Source organism: Protopterus annectens, chromosome 1.part2, assembly GCF_019279795.1.
Source record: "Protopterus annectens isolate FY-2018-M chromosome 1.part2, PAN1.0, whole genome shotgun sequence".
NCBI classification, from domain to species: domain Eukaryota; kingdom Metazoa; phylum Chordata; order Ceratodontiformes; family Protopteridae; genus Protopterus; species Protopterus annectens.
In genome coordinates, this window is record NC_056727.1 from 1016582823 (window position 1) to 1016599036 (window position 16214).

Consider the following 16214-nt stretch of genomic DNA (forward strand, 5'->3'; position numbering starts at 1 on the left):
CAGGGGAGTGTGTAATTCAAGTGTCAGTCTACGGATTCAAAAATTCTTATTTTTCTGCTTTGCTTTTTGCAATCAGTCCACATTTGTTTCATGTATATAGTAAGGTACTTAAGGTATTGTTGCCATCTTTCTACAACTGTGTGTGTGTGTGCGTGTGTGCGTGTGTGTGTGTGTGTGTGTGTGTGTGTGTGTGTGTGTGTGTGTGTTGAGCACATGTATGGCATGCTGTAACTGAGGAACAACAATATGTTGCCCTTTTGTTATTACTGCTATCCTGCTGGATGTTTCTGACTACTTTATATCAATGTACATCAGAACTTTGTGTTTTGGGAAATACATTTACTGAGTAGACATATATATTTGAAAAGGTCACAGCCTTCTATGCCATGTAAGGCCATCAGTGCTGCAAAAGCCCATGTTTCCAGCCAATAATGTGTACAAATTCATAGTTACTTTTATAAAATGGAGTTCTTATCCAAATGGGTCAATACTATTTGTTTTAGAATAGCATGACAGTAGTCATGTATACACACCATTGTTCTTATTAAATAAATATCAGAGATCTGTGGTTATGTTGATGTGTGTGCATGTGTCATGTCAGTATAGAAATTACTTGCTGAGGCCGACATTGTGCAGTAATATTTGCATATGTAGGTTGATACCTTTACTGACTATGGCTTTCAGAGTTGTTTTGCATCTAAATTAACCATTCATTTACCTGTGAATTTAAGCCAGAGCTGTTCATGTTTTGCTGTCTGTATGTGTTTCTGTGCAGGCCACTGTAGGTAATGTATTGACATGTTGCATGATATCTTACTTTGTTTTGTTACATGTCCACTATGCATGGTAGCAGTAACAGGGTTTCTAACACAGCTGTGCTGTTGACAGACCATACTGTTTCAAATGTAAAACGTCATGTATGATTTTCTCTCATCTGACTGGGATGCTGTCAGAACTATTCCTGAACTTTGATGCCTGCATTACTGCTGACACTGCTGTCTTATTCATGTTTTGTCCTTATCATTTTGATAAACATTAACAGCAAAATGTGTCTTGTGTTTGGGTCGAATATATTACACACTGTTACTTCACAACTACAGACTGGATAATACTCCCCATCATACCTCTCAAGCTCTTAGAAATCTGGACAAAGCCATAAATAAAAGTGGGACAAAGGCCCAAAAATAGTGACGATTTTTAAATATTGCTCCTACAAACTTAGAAAGTTGATAAAATAACAAGCATTGCATTAACATGCATTTTTCTGAAGGATGTGAAGTCTGAAACTCAAATGCCTGCCATAATTTTCTAACTTTAGTCATTAATGATTTACCACTAATTTACCAGAAAACCACAATTTTATGAAAAATGGACTAAAAGTATGAGGCCAAAATCTGGACATTCTGCGAAAATCTGTACAGTTGATAGGTATCACCATATGTAAATGGCTTATGAATAGGTAATTCAGTACTGTACAGATGTTGAAAATGGTGCACTATAATAGATACTGATGTTATCAGTCACCATTTTGGCTTGTTTATATATATATATATATATATATATATATATATATATATATATAAAATATGTATATAATGAATAAAAAAATAAGTCTTCCAGGAGCTATTACAGATCCTACAGTAACATACATGAGTCAGAGGGGCTTTCTTTTACATCAAAAATATAAAAAAATAAATAAACATATACTAATAACAGAGTGAATATATACCAATTTAACAGGCAGACCATTTTCTAAACACAATAATGGGCTTCAGGGTAGAGACCATAAGACTAAAGTTTTAAAACTTTGAAATGTAAATAGAAAAAAATGAGAAAAAAAACTTGTGTTTTTATGTTTTTACAGGGGGCAAGCCCCCCTGCACCACACACGCCCCATGCTAATTAAGTATATCACACCACAGTGAGGAAAATGAAAACATACTGTTCTGCTCTATACGGTGATCTCCATTTAAATGGTTCAAAGTTTCAAAACTTCAATTATATGGTCTCGACCATAAGAAATTTGAAGTTTTGAAATGTCGAAATTCTGTAGACCCATGTATATATATATATATATATATATATATATATATATATATAATATATATATATATATATATATATATATATATATATATATATATATATATATATATATATATATATATATATATATATATATATATATATATATATATATATATATATATATAATATATATATATATATATATATATGCATATATTGAATTTATTTTAGATGTTTAGCTTTCCAATCAGCACATCCCATGTTTTCTTGTTTTCCTGAGAACATTTGTATCAAATGAGTAAAAGTGCATTTTAGATGAGACAGAGGCTACATGTCTTTTAAAACTAGAACATTTATGTTTAGAGGTATATAGGTTGCAGATCTGCAGGCTATTATAAGCCTAGTCAATATCCAGAGGTCAGAATCAATCCCTGCATCTTGAATCTACGATGTTAAGATGTTATTCGTTATGCTAAATTTCTTCTCATCATGTGAAGGGATGTTACCTTCTGTTTCTTATAAATAAGGCTTCAGACTTTAAAGTCAGTTCTTATTCCAGCAAGGTGGTCACAAATAATGTTATATTTTTATGAATACTAGCTTTAGACCATTTACATCTTATACCCATAATCCTTTCATAGCATCTAGACTCATTTGTCAGGGCTGACCATAAGCTAATCACCCTTAACATTCACATCCCACCCCCACCCCCCAGTAAGGAAACCTCCGTAAAAAACTTTTCCAAAGCCAACTTCATGCTACACAAATCATAAGTGACAAACATCATGACACCCATACAGACAGGAACTGAAAGTTCGACTGCTGACTCCTACACTAAGGCACTGTACGAGCATATCCACTCGTGCATGAATCGTGCCATCCCCAATAGAACCAAGACGCTCTCCTCCAAAAAAAGGAAGCCAATCTGGTGGTCCCTTGCCATAAACAAAATTTACAATAAAAGGAAGAAACTGTTGCAGAAAAGAGGAAAATCCCAGGATGCAAAAAACTCCCTTACCAGCCTCAGTAAGAAGCTGAGATCCCTCATAAAATCCTCCAAAGCTAGTTACGAAAATAAAATTGCCAAAGATTCCAAAGACAACCACAAGGCATTCTGTCAAGAATCTAAATGGCAATGCTCAGATCTGCTCTGAGCTACAACAGAATGGCATTAAATGTACTGATCCCAAGGATATTGTCAATATCCTGGCAGATCGATTCAGTGCAAACTTCACCCCCCCCCTCTCATCGCCTAAAGGGCCCATCTCAATACCGAAAGATTGCCACATTCTGGTATTAATGGCCACACAGGTAAAAATTGCACCCTCCAAAGCTAAGAATACAACATCCATGGGACCAGATGACATCCCAGGCTGTATACTACATGAACTGCAAAATAAACTGGCACCTCACCTAAGTGTAATGTTTAATCATACCCTCACCTCAGGCTTTGTGCCCATTGAGTGGCGCACAGCTGCAGTTATATAGGGTATATGACATACAATTTTTTGCTAACTGCAGTAGTGATTGGCTAGTCTATTTGGCCACATGTAGTTGTGGATCCTTTTATGTTGGTCAAACCTCCCATCCCTCTCAGGTTACGAATTTCTGAACACGTAAGTAATATCAAAAATAAAAAAGTTCACAATGCTTTGTACAAACAGTCTCACACATAAAACTGCTAAATTTACTTTTATAGTGACATTGTCAAGGGGAATAGAAGTAATAAAACTGGGTGGCATTCTATTTTAGACTCAAAAGAGAAGAAATGGATTGTTAAACTAGGTGGTTTGTTCCCACCTGGTCTTAATGAGCAATTTTAAGATGAGCCAATGGCATGACAGCTTCATGTATATATCTGTATCATTTGATTGTTTTGATTCACACTGAAGAAGGCTGTCTGTTATTGCCAGCCGAAACCGGTCTGTTCTTTTTTCTATCTTACTCATTTAACATAAAGCATCTTTGGATCACAGTTTGCTGGCTCCATTTGTTTTTTTGGATACTATTTATTCAAACACACACACTCGCCGTGGAGTAAGTTAGTCCGTACTTCTACATACTACTCTACACCTGTTTTTCCCCAGTGCTCTGTTCCCCCTTTTCCATCTAGCAGATTGTAGCACACAATTTAAAGCAATACATTTATAGCAAGGTTTAACAATACATTAAGCAAAAATACAAGTAGCTGCTATACTTGTTTCTATACTCGCTGAATGCATTCATATCAGTTTGTTTTTCACTTTTTGTCTGTTTCACAGAAGCCATTTAAGTTTTTTCATCTCCTGCGCTGACTAGTTTGTTTAATGTGTTTCCTGATAACTACTGCCTCTGGTTTTTAAAAGTCATGTTTTTACCATTATGGAATGTGTTTAATGGAACTGTTGGTTCATGGCTCTACACTTTATTATCATATTACATCTGCAATGCTTAGAATATTCATATAAGACATAACGTTTAGAGCTGTTAAATTGTGTTAGCATAACTAATTTAGCTTAACGCATTCTTATTCTTTACAGTTTGCCATCTTATCTTATTCTGCTCTCAACCCCTTTTACTACTTCCAGCTCTTTAGCTAAACCCTACTCCCTGGATCTACTGAAGCTCTCCTGGTGAACAAGAACCTATATAAAGGACCTTCCTCTGCCTCTTCCCCTGTTTTTCTCAAGAATTTTGGGCTCCCCACCTCTGAACCCTGCATTTAAAAGGAATCCAGAAAGTTTGTATTCCCTCGTCTAGCCTTAGTGAGTTTTGTATTCTGTTTTTTGTAACCTCAACTCCAGTGTCGCTAGTTCAGCCTGGACACATAGCAGCCTCACCCCCACTCTCCCAACTACTAGTTGCCCCTCTCCCTTTCTGACTTGCCCACCACAATATCCCAGGCCGCCTGGAAGAATCCCTAAGAAACCACATTTTCCTTTTACTTCTCATCCCAGCTCTTGCCTGCAACGTCCCAGGGAAGAGGCAGAGGAAGGTCCTTTATATAGGTTCTTGTTCCCAAGCTGTGGAAGCCCTTACAAATGCCTTCTACGAACACCTCCAGGACTGCATGGATCAGGCAATCCCTAATAAAACCAAGACTCTTTCCACCAAGGGCAAACGTCCAGTCTGGTGGACCCCAGCCATAAACAAACTTTACAATAAGAGGAGAAAGCTGTTACATGATAGAGCAAAATCCATAAAAGAGAAGACACCCTTGATCATTATTAGTAAAAAAATACGAGCACTCATAAAATCATCCAAGGCCAAATTTGAGAGAAAAATTGCAATAGATTCAAAAGACAATCATAAGGCCTTCTTCAGCTATGTTAGAAACCTGGGTGGAAATTCCCAGATATGTGCAGAATTAGTCCAAAATGATACAAAAATCAGTGAACCCACAGACATTGCCAACATACTGGCAGACAGGTTCATTGCAAACTTCACCCCCTCTCCCCCCCAAAAGGAGAGATAACTATCCCAGCGGAGTGTAGCCTCCCAGACATCTCTAATGCGCAGGTGAAAGCTGCTCTCTCTAAAGCTAAAAACACAGCATCAATGGGACTGGATGGTGTCCCCGGCTGTGTGCTACACAAACTCAATGAGGAACTAAACCCGCATATAAGGCAGCTGTTTAATCTTAACCTTACCACAGGATACGTGCCCAAGGAGTGGCGTACAGCAACTGTGGTCCCACTCCACAAAGGTGGTACCTCTACGGACCCTGGAAATTACCGCCCCATAAGCTTAACAAGCCTGGTCTGCAAAGCTATGGAGAGGATCATAATGGAAGTCATAAACAAAGACATAGGGGGCTTGCAGACATTGGACCCGACCCAGTTTGGCTTTGTCAAGGGCAGATCATGCCTTTTGAACTTGGTCGACTTCTTTGAAACAGTCACCAAGGCCATTGATGAGGGAAAGGCAGTCCATACAGCCTACCTTGACCTTGCAAAAGCTTTTGACACAATACCCCACTCAGGTATTATAGAGAAACTTACCAGCTTAAATGTAAACCCATATGTCACAAGATGGGTTGCAAACTGGCTAAAGGACAGAACCCACAGGGTTAGAGTTGCTGGCGCCATGTCAGACTCCAAGCCGGTCACAAGTGGGGTCCCACAGGGCTCAGTCCTTGGCCCCCTGTTGTTCGGCATCTACTTCTCAGAAGTACAGGCAAACATAGGAGGACTATGGCTGACAAAGTTTGCAGATGACTGCAAACTGGGTGCCATAGTGGAAAGTACATCGGACACAGATATCCTTCAGAGGGGTCTCACGGAAACTGATAACTGGTGCCAGAGCCATGGCCTGAAGTTAAATGCCAAAAAATGTATAGTCATACCCTTCGGGAAAAACAAGGTAACCCCAAGCTACCATACAGGTGGCAATCCATTAAGCACAGAAGAGGTTATCAGGGACCTGGGGACCCAGGTTGACAGTGGCCTTTCTTTTGACACTCACATTGCTAAAGTAGTTAGAAAGACCTTCTACATTTCCCACCTGATCATGAAGGGATTCACATCCAGATAAAGTGAGGTCATTGTTCCCCTGTACTCTTCACTTATCAGACCAATGATCGAGTACAATGCCCCATTCGGGATGTATCTCACCCGACACCTGCAGCAATTAGAGAGACCCCAAAAGTTCCTCACCAAAAGGATAAAGGGACTCCAAAATCTGTCATATGCTGCCAGACTGAAGAAACTCCAGCTCTATTCAGTCGCATACCGCCTGCTCAGAGGTGACCTGTGCCTGACATACAAGGCCATGTCCAACCCGGAATTAATGGACATGCTCCACCTCAAAAAATCCAAATCTACCAGATCCACTAGAGCAAGCGACTTAAACCTTAGCACGGATATAAATAGGACATGCTGGAAGGATAGATTTGTCACCCAGAGACTCCCTATGCTGTGGAATAAAATCCCAGTCCATGTGAGGCAGAGCACCTTGCTGGCTCTGTTCAAGAGAAATCTTGACCGGTGGATGGGAGATCGTAGGTTTACCCCGGGAATCATCTCTGTGTCACTGCTGGACAGAGGCACAACAAACTAATGGGCACAGTATTTTTTAACATAAGGGGTGGCGTAAGCCACAAAACTTTGGGCTAGGCTTATAAATGCCTTAGGGCAGATAGCCTAGTATAAACCTATGAAACCTATGAAACGTACTCTCTTCTGTACTTCCTTTCTGTGTCCAGTAGAGGGCACCCTAACCTTGCAACAATATTATACCTGAATCTCCCTCTCCCTGTACGTTACTCTTACCTATTACTCCTGCTGATAATAACATTGCTTCTAAACCTTTCCTCTTCTCTCCCACTTATATATTTTACTTATATATTTTTGTTATTAAAGTCTCAGTTTGAACATAACCTAACCCTTTTGTCACTTCTTTCACCCACCTTCACTTACCTTAAATTAGCTGCTTTCCTGATTGTTTTCTGACTGTTGTCCTTCCTTTGTCCTTTGCTCTCTCCTCTTGCTAAAATCATGGAAATTGTGTCCAGAAGCAACTTCTGAAACACCTTTTAACTAACAATCGGCTAGCTAATTGTCAGCATGGTTTTAGACCCTACCGTAGCACCACCTCTGCCCTCCTCTCCTTCACAGACTGCATCAATAAAAATAGGAACAATAATACCCTTAGCTCTGCTATATTTATTGACCTATCCAAAGCATTTGATATGATCAATCATGAAATACTTAAATCATTTGCACTAGACACAAGCTCAATTAAATGGTTCCACTCTTACCTGCACAACGGAAAACAGGCAGTGCGGTGGCAAAATAACTTATCCATCCACCTCCCCATTACTCTTGCAGTCCCCCAAGGCTCAAATATTGGCCCTCTCCTCTTTTCAATTTTCATTAATAATCTTCATACTCATATTTCTCCTGCCACCTGTATACAATATGCAGATGATTCTACTTTAATCTCTTCTGCCTCATCCTTCTCTGTACTGCACTCTCACCCAAAAGACTTTTGAAACCGTAGAGATTTGGTTCCTCAAACAATGCTTAATCTGAAACCCCCAAAAAACAAATTATTACTCTTCTCACCAACCCGAAAATCCTCTTCACTGAATTTCTGTGTCACATCAAATAATGGCACGAACATATCACCCGATCCAACTACCAAACTCCTCGGAGTTGAAATAGACAACAATCTGACCTTTGACATGCACATCAGCAATACTATAAAATGAGTTAACAGAAAACTAGGCTCCCTCTATAGAATTAAACCATTCCTTACTCCACATGCCAGAACCTTCATTGCTCAGACCCATCTTATTTCCACTCTCCTGTATGCCTCTCCTCTCTACACTTCAGTGTCCAAAGCTAACCTCAGCAAACTGTCTGCTGCCTACAACAATATTGCCAGATTTGCCACTAATTCTACTTTTAGAACTCATCACTGCCAAAACGTAAGGCAACTACGCTGGCTCGAACTACAAAACCAAATTCTATTTCACCAGATCTCCTTAGCCCACAAAATCCTTTACAAACCCACAGACACTCCCATTCTCACTTCACTTATCACTCCTTACTGCAATCTTAAAGGCCTTTGTTCCTCCGACAAACTACTTATATAAACTAGTAAACCCAATAACTCAGCTGGCAAATCCTTGTTCTCCAACACAGTAGGAAAAAACTGGAGCACTCTTCCTCACAATCTCACAGCAATCTCCTCTCTTCCCTGCTTCAAATCCCAACTCAAAACACACCTCAAAACCCACTGGCTCTGCCCCCTTTAGCAACCCTGACTAGTCTACTTTGGATATCTAGGTACTCCCAACTTTTCTGTTGTAAATAACTAGCTTTCCTTGTGTATCTAGGTACTCACAGATTTTTTTTTTTTTTTAGCTTTAAGAAACTCTTAACAAAATACACTCTCTATTTCTCAACTTCTGCTTTCTACTTAATATCTAATGATTTTTAATGTACATATTATAACCATGCTTAATTTTTTACCTGTTATTACGAATGCTTGCATGTGGAGCATTTCTCCCCGGGTCTCTGCTGAAAATGGACATATATCCAGTTGGACTAGCCCGGTCAACAAATGTAAAATAATAAAATAAAATAAGATGACTGCAAACTGGGAGTCATTACTGTATCCCCAAATGATGTGGATATTCTGCAAAAAGGCCTTACAGAAACAGAAGCTTGGTGCTAGAGCCATAGGCTCAAGCCCAATGCCAAGAAATGTATAGTTATCTCCTTTAGGAAAAAACATGTACCCGTGAATTATCACATAGGTGGCAGTACACTAAACACCGAAAGTGTGATAAGAGACTTAGGGACACAGGTGGACAGTGGTCTCACCTTCGATAACCACATCGCCACAACAGACAGAAAATCCTTCTATGTGGCACACCTCATCACTAAGGGTTTTTCGTCCAGAAAAAAGGAGGTCATTGTCCCATTGTACTCATCCCTCATTAGACCCATTATAGAATACAATGCCCCATTTGGTAAGTGCCTCTCAAGACATCTGCAACAACTGGAAAGGCCACAGAAATACCTCACTAAAAGAATCACAGGCCTAAAGCAGATGCCCTGTGCTGACCATCTAAAAAAACTCCAGCTATACTCGGTCGCATATCGTCTACTCAGAGGCGATCTCTGCTTAACATACAAGGCCATGTCAAACCCAGAGCTGTTGGACATGCTACACTTAAAGAAATCCCAATCCCACAGAGCCACATGCTCCAGGGATCTAAACCTTGTTATCACAATGAAAAAAACATGCTGGAGGGATAGGTTCCTGACCCAGAGACTCCCCAGACTCTGGAATAGACTGCCCATACATGTCAAACAGAGTGCCTCTTTGGCCCTCTTCAAAAGGAACCTTAATGATTGGATGGGAGATAGGAAATTCACCCCAGGGATCACAGGAAATTCACACCAGGGATCATGTCAGTCGTCCTGCTAGACAGGGGTCCAGGGAAGTAAATATCATGGGAAGAAATAGCCAGGAAATTGTTATGGATAGGCTTGTATAGACCCTAGGGCCGATAGTCTAGTACCAACCTATGAACCTATGAACTTCCAAACTATACTTTTACATTGACTTTAACATTTACTTAAATTTCTGTCCTAAATGGGCTCTAAAAATGAACAGATGGTAGTGTATGGATAACATTGCCAAAACTGAATTGCTATTATGTATTTTAGCTGCCCTTTGCAAACATACATTCTGAAATATTTTTTTTTACACTAGTGGAGCAGTATTCACTGTGAAATATTAATGCTTTCAGTATAAATTTGAACTGATTGGTGTTTTCTAGAACAACCTGGCTCACTTCAGAAACACTGCTCTAACAATGAAATGGGATATGAAACTTTAGTAAAGGAAAAGAGAGCTAAGAAGAAGAGGAGAAAGATGCACTGGGAGACTGGGACTGCCATTTTAAACCTGTGAAATAATAGTACTACTACCACCATTCTTACTGCTACTACTTCTGCTACTACTACTTCTCTTGCTACCACTACTATTATTACTACTACTAGTACTACTACTACTATTATTATTACTACTTCTTCTATTAGTCCTGCTACTGCTACTATTGCTACCACTAATAATAATAATATTACTACTGCTGCTACTACTATTACTACTTCTATTGTTACTACTACTAAAAATAATAACAGTAATAGAAACTTGTACTTAAATAAGACATATAAATATTTTATAGTGGACAAGGACATCTTGGTCAGCATGTTTCCAAATTTTGTCGATAATTAAATAAGATGCATGGCATACTTAAACTACAGCTTTTTTACCCCATTCCTTATAAGACCTGTCTTGAGGCTGCCTCATGTAAAGTAGAGAGTTGATTATCTGAACTAATTGGGACCTAGGGTAGTTCGGATAATCATAGGTTCATAGGTGTGTACTAAGCTAATGGCCCTGGGGCCTTTACAAACCTAGCCATAGGATTACCTTGTCATCGTGCCAACCAATCTTAGTTCCCAGTCCCTCTGTTGAGAAGAGCCACTGGAGTTATCTCTGAGGTGAATTTACTATTTTTCATCCACTCATGAAGATTTCTCTTGAAGAGGGTCAGCGAGGTGCTCTGCTTGACATGTATGGTAAGGCTATTCCATAGCATGGGCAGTCTCTGGGTTATGAACCTGTCCCTCCAGTATATTCTGTTGATTGTGGTAATGGGGTTGAGGTCTCTGAAGCATGTGGTGTGGAGGGATTGGGATTTCTTTAGATGTAGTATTTCTAACAGAGCTGGGTCAGACACGGCTTTGTAAGTCAAGCAAAGATCGCCTCTAAGTAGGTGATATGAGATAGAGAATAGTTGGAGTTTTTTGAGTCTGTTCATATAGGACAAGTGTTTAAGGCCTGGGATCCTCTTTATGAGGTACTTTTTGCAGCCTCTCCAGTTGTTGCAGGTGTGTAATGAGAAACGTACCAAATGGGGCATTGTACTCGCTAATTGGCCTAATGAGGGAAGAGTAGAGGGAGACAATGACCTCTTTCTTCCTGGATGCAAAACCCTTAGTAATGAGATGTGCCACATAGAAGGACTTTCTGACCACAGAGGTAATGTGGTGATCAAAAGTGAGGTTGCTGTCAACTTGTGTTCCCAGATCTTTCATAATGCCTTCTGTGTTCAGTGGACTACAATCAATGTGGTAATTCATGGGAATTGGGTTTTTCCCAAAAGGGATGATGACACATTTTTTTGGCATTGAGCTTAAGGCCATGGTTCTGACACCAGTCATTGTTGGTCTCAGTGAAGCCATTCCGTAGGAGGTCAACATCACTTGGGGAGTTAATAATAGCTCCCAACTTGCAATTGTCTGCAAACTTTGCCAACCAGAGTCCCTTCATGTTGGCCTGGACTTCAGAGAAGTAGAAACTAAACCAGAGAGGACCTAGGACCAAACCCTGTGGGACTCCACTCATGACTAGTCGTCAGTCTAACTTGGAGTCAGCTACTTTCACACTGTGGGTACTACCTGTTAGCCAGTTTACAACCCACCTAGTGATATAGGGGTTGATGCCAAGCTTAGTGAGTTTTTCTATGATTCCTGAGGAGGGAATGGTATCAAAGGCCTTGGCCAGATCAAGGTAGGCTGTATGAACCACCTTGCCTTCATCCACAGCTCTGGTGACTGACTCAAAGAAGTCGACAAAGTTGAGCAGGCATGATCTACCCTTCACAAAACCAAACTGTGTGGGATCCAGAGTTTGGAGATTCCCTCTGTCCTTGTTTATTATGTCCATGATGATGCGTTCTATAGCTTTGCATATCAGACTCATCAGGCTAATGGGACGATAGTCCCAGGGTCTATAGTCACTCCTCCTTTGTGGAGAGGGATGACTGTAGCAGTGCACCATTCGTAGGGACAAAGCCTGAGGTGAGGCTGTGATTGAACAGGGTACACAGGTGATGTGCCAGTTCATTCTGTAGTTCATGTAGAACACAGCCATGGATATTGTCAGGTCCCACAGAAGCTGTATCATTGGCCTTGGACAGTGCTGTTTTAACCTGTACAGCAGTAATACTGGGTGCCTGGCAATCTACTGGTATTGTGATTGGTCCTTTGGGGGGGAAAGAGAGGTAAAGTTGGCACTGAATCTGTTGGCCAGTATATTGGCAATATCTGTTGGCTCAGTATAGGAGGTACTGTGCAGTAGCTCAGAGCACATCTGGGTATTGCCATGGAGATTCTTTACATAACTATAGAAGGCCTTGTGGTTGTCTTTACTATCTGCTGCAATTCTGTTTTCAAAGCTAGCTTCAGAGGATTTGATGAGCAATCTCAATTTTTTGTTGAGAATGATAAGGGAGTTTTTCCAGTCTTGGGATATGAACCAGATAAAAAAAAATGTAAATCTTGTTTTTTTTCTGTATGCAGGGAATACACTTTTCAACCATTCAATGATTCCAGTGGACAATAAAGAATATTTTCCACTCACAAGTGGGCTACAAGCTCAAAAAACATGCATAAGTGAATATGTATAACATTTACATATTCAGACTATATGATTTTTCCTACCCAAAAACTTTGAAAGGCTATGTTAATTGCCATTTCGGATATTCAACGTTCGGTTCTTCGACTGTCTACTGTACTCTTAAATTCATTTGCAATGTTTGACATTGGGTTCATCAGTAGTTATGAGGATGTAATCTAGGAGACCATTAAGAAGCCTAACCCAAATTCCCAGTTGTCCCCAAAGCACTGTCTGTTCAGGTGAATTGCTCAAGGTCACACAGAAGTTAAATGAAAATGGAAAGTTTCAAACTCTGTACCCTTGGCGCAGGAAGCAGATCATTAACAAGTCAGAGCTTTAGTCCTCTCCAGTAACTGACTTACAAAATCAGGGTCTTACATTTGCCAGGAATAGAATCTGACTTTCCTGTGTGGTATGTGAGAATGCGACCAGTGAACCACCTGTGTAACTCTTAGCTGTTTAGCAAGTTTGCTGTATTTGTCTTTAGAAGTAATGTTTGCTGAATGAAGAATTTAAAAAAAAAGCACCAAAATTAAAAAGTAGTAGAAAGTTTATTTGAGGTAAGTCAAATTAAACCAAGCATGTCAATTTTCAGAAATTCTTCAAAAGGTGTTTCTATTTCCAGTTTCACAATGTAAAGTGTACAATGTGCTGTCAAAACTATGAACCAAAATAGATTTCAGAGTCCCTGCTTCCGCATCAATTACAAATGTTGTTTGTCACTATGCAATTCAACTACTACAGACCAAATACAACACAGGAGTGCTGTAACTTTGCTCATGCTGACAGCTAATGCCTCCCTCATCTTTTCCTATAGTCATCCAAATTCCAGGCAAATAGATCCTTAAGGTAATTGGCACAAAACACACATTCCCTTGAAAGGGTATATGTCATCAAGAATTTGAAATTAGCAAAAAGTGGACATGTCACAATATTATACTAGATTAGCAGTACTGCTTCTGCTATTGGATCACATATCATCCAGCTTCAAAATTAGTTTAATTTGCAATTCTATGCCCAATTTTCTGTGCGGGCATTCTTAACTCAGCACATAGTTGCACTCTACAGCTTGAATCACATATATGCTTTTGTTATGATCATAGGAAAACAATAAATAAATAAATAGACAAAGTCATAGATAATGGGCCGGATTCACGAAAGCTTGCATGGAGTCTAAGAGTAGAGTAAGACTCCATGCAGCCAACATGTCCGCCAAGTGATCCAGGAACAGCCGGTAGGGGTGTGCAACAGAGCTCCAAAAATGAGTCTTACACGGACAGGGCTTGGATATGCAAATTACCTCAATTGCAGGGAAAAGCTATGCAAATGAGGTAAATTTGCGATCCAGGAAACCCGAACCTGTCCAAGTAAGAGTAGTGTTATTTGCAGAAATGTACTCAGTTGACAACTGAGTACAGTTCTGTAAATAGCAAAACGGAGCCATGACAGCACCAAATAAAGGTTGCATCCAGTTGAGGAAGCATGCCAATGGCCAAATATATAGCCATTGGCAATGTTCACCGATGCAAAATAAAAATAAAAGTATTTTTTTTTATCCTGATCGCCGATGTTTAAGCGTAGCGCAATGCTGTACAAATGTGCTGTGCTCTAAAAACCAGAAAACCAATAATTAAAATCCACAAATGTGGATTTTATTGTAATTCCTAATTTACAATGCAAGGGAATGGCAGGCTGAAGACAACATGGCTTCCAAGTAGAGGTTGCTAAGGGGGGAAGCTCAGTCTAAGAGATGTAACCAAGCATTAGTAGGCAATCCTATGCAAATGAGGGTAAGGATAGTAAATCCCAAGTTTACATAGCAAATGAGCACAGTCAGTGGAGTGTAGGAGTAGGATAAGGGGAGTATCAGAGTAGAAGATAGGTGACATCACGAGGGGGGTACGTTTGAAAGAAGTGAAGCTCATTAGAGCAGAGTGGCATGTGTTTGCTGTCAGTTACTCATCACTGGAAGAGGTGTGTCAACAGGTACCCTAGCTAAAGTCAAGAAATTGAAGGTGTATGCCGTGGATAACACTAAAGTTTCTTGTAGAAGTGCTTGCAACGTGTTTGCACTTGGGTGCATGCCTGTATATCCGAGAAAGACTGTGTGTGTGTGCGTATAAGCCTGTCTGTGCGTGTTTAAGCCGGAGTAAGCATGTCTAAGGTTATTTAAAGTTGTGTAAGCGCGTTTGCGCTGGTGTGCACTAGTTTTAGCAAGAATAAGCAAGTTTTAGTCCGTGTAAGCATGTGTGCGCGCGTGTGAGCTGGTGTGAGCGTGTTTGCGCTTTTGTGCGGGGTGCTGCCCCCCTGAGGAAACAGAAAGGGAAAAGGAAGCACAACAAATAGTAGGAAGTTAACCAGCGAGTACTAGTAGAGCTAGCAGGTGAAAACAATCAGAATCAGGCAATTACCCAGGCAGTACACTAGCCCAGCACAGCACAGCACTTAAAACTCTGCAAACAACATTTCACTATGTTTCTCTCAAAGACACTGCAACACTGCAGTAAGCTAATAGAAGTGAAAACTGAAAAAGCTTTACTGAGACAAAGAAATGTTAGGGGCTGCCATTGCTGTTATAAGGTGACATATGCAACATGCTGAGGGTGGTGACAATGCAAATGCTGCTGGACAACCCACAGTGAGGAGACAGAGAAGAGTGTACCGGCCCAGGGTAACCTATCAGGGGCTACATGAGCTGGAGATAGTGGAGCGCTATAGAGTGGACAGAGACCTCATGCAGCAAATTGTTGAGCTGTGCAGGCCATGCCTCACACACAGAACCAACAGAGGGGTACCCATCCCAGTGGAAACCAAGGTACATGCTGGCCTAAGAATATTAGCAACGGGTACCTTCCTGAGACCAACTGGCGATATGATGGGGATATCACAGGCATCAGCATCCAGGGTACTGCACCAGTTCCTGGATGCCATGTCAGCACGTGGCGGTGATCATGTATATTTCCCCAATTCCCATGAGGTATTGGCCAGCAATATGCATCTCTTCCAGCAAATAGCAGAATACCCTGAGGTAGTGGATGCAATAGACTGCATGCACATACGCATCAAAGCACCAGCCGGTGAGCGGGGTAGGGTCTACTTTAACCACAAGGGCTTCCCCTTCATCAACTGCCAGGTCATGTGGGATGCCCAGGGCATAATACTGAATGTGTGTGCTGGCTGCCCTGGAAGCTACCATGATTCCCATATCTGGCATCTGACACAGC